Source organism: Apium graveolens, chromosome 6, assembly GCF_009905375.1.
Source record: "Apium graveolens cultivar Ventura chromosome 6, ASM990537v1, whole genome shotgun sequence".
Lineage (NCBI taxonomy): Eukaryota > Viridiplantae > Streptophyta > Magnoliopsida > Apiales > Apiaceae > Apium > Apium graveolens.
The window spans coordinates 167,621,133-167,623,175 of NC_133652.1; positions in this window are offsets into that span (position 1 = coordinate 167,621,133).

Consider the following 2,043-nt stretch of genomic DNA (forward strand, 5'->3'; position numbering starts at 1 on the left):
CCATAAGAGCAAGATTTCCTTCTTCTTCATCTTCACTATCAGTATCATCCCAGCTTCTTCCCTTTGCCAGATAAGCCCTTTCAGAGTTCTTTCTTACTTGCTTTGGCTTCCTACATTCTATGGCAAAGTGTCCCAACTCATTGCAGTTATAGCATCTAATGGTGCTCCGATCAACCATCCCTGTTTTGTACCCACCACTGCTGGTGTTAGAGGATGAAGATCCACCTTTCTGGAATTTGTTGTAGTTGGACTTGTACTTAAGCTTGGGATTCCTCCTGAATCTGACATGGGAGAATCTCTTGACAATTTGGGCCATTGATTCATCTTCCAATTGCTCCAGCTCTTCCAAGGAATAAAAATCATCACTTGATTGATTTGTAGTAGGAGGATCATATTCTGCTACTAACTCATTTTCCTCACCCTTGGAAAACCGTACCATTCTTTCTAACTGTTGAGATTGTTGTTGTTGTTGACCTTCAGCTACAAGTGCATTAGATGTGCTGACCATTCTATCCTTCCCGTAGACTTCCTTCTGTTGAATCTGCTCCAACTCATAAGTTTTTAACACTCCATAGAGCCTGTCCAAAGAAATCTCACTCAGATCTCTAGCTTCTCTAATGGCAGTGATTCTATGTTCAAGATAAGTTGGCAGTGTTAAAAGGAACTTTTTGTTGACCTCCCTAATTGAATAATACTTTCCATTGATGTTCAGGATGTTGATCAACGCATTGTACCTCTCAAACACTTCAGTAATTCCTTCTCCTGGATTTGATTTGAAATGTTCATATTCAGAGGTTAGGATTTCCAACTTGTTCTCCCTAACTTCCTCTGTGCCTTCATTAATTACCTCAATAGTTTCCCACATGTGTTTAGAATTTTTACAGTTCATCACATGTCTGTTCATCAAGGGATCAAGGGAATCAATTAATATTAATTGAAGGCTGGCATCCAAGGAGGCTTCTTCCTTCTCAGCAGGGGTAAAATCTTCGGGCTCTTTTGGATAGGTTCTAGCTTTAGTAGTCACCACACCATCTATTATTACCTCTGGTTCAATAACCATCGGAGTTTTTATACCCTTCTTTAACAAGTTTGAATATTTGGGATTTGCAACTTGTAAAAATAATAGCATCTTCTTCTTCCATATGATATAATTCTCTTTATCAAATTATGGAATTTTAACGGTTCCCACTTTATGTGAAGTCATTATGAATTTTTGAATAAATAAAAATTCAAGGAGTTGAAAAATCACAAAAGTCTAGGATCTTGATTTGTTCGTTAATCAGAAGGCTCTGATACCAATTGTTAGGTCCCAATGTGTTTGTAGAAGGGGGGTTGAATACAAACAGTACCAAATAATCGAATAAATGCGGAATAAAAAATGTGAAACAAAATTCAAGTTAAATAAGAATATTATTAAACTTGAAGGGTGTTACAACAACTGTATCGATTACAAGGAATTAATCTCAAATCAATTATCAAAAATCTAGAATAAATTCGACATGAACTTTTTCTATTTTTGCAATAATTAGAATCAAATGCTAAACGCGATTTGAGATTAAGTTCTAGGGATTTTGATCCGCTAGATTGTTACACAAGAACAAGATAAAGATTTCTAGTTGATTGGATTTAACTTTGCAATCTAGAAATTGATCTTTGAAATAAGCAGATGAAAAATGAAATATTTTCTGCGGCTGCTGTGTTCTTGTTTTTGTTTGTTGGATGATTGAGTTGTTATCAATAAAAGTCTTCTGCTTCTTTTATCAAACACCGAACTGAAAAATGTACTGGCATGACAATCTCTTTGGCCAGCAAGACTTTCGGTATGACAATATTTACAACTAGCAAGACAATCAAAATGAACTAGCAAGACTTTCGGTATGACTATTGATTGTCATACCGATTGTCATATTAGTTCAAATAAATTGTCTTGCTGAATTAATAACAGATTTTAATCTAAACAGAAATTCTAATAAGACAATTAAATGTATTGGCATGACTTTCGGTATGACTATCAATTGTCATACCGATTGTCATACTAGTTCA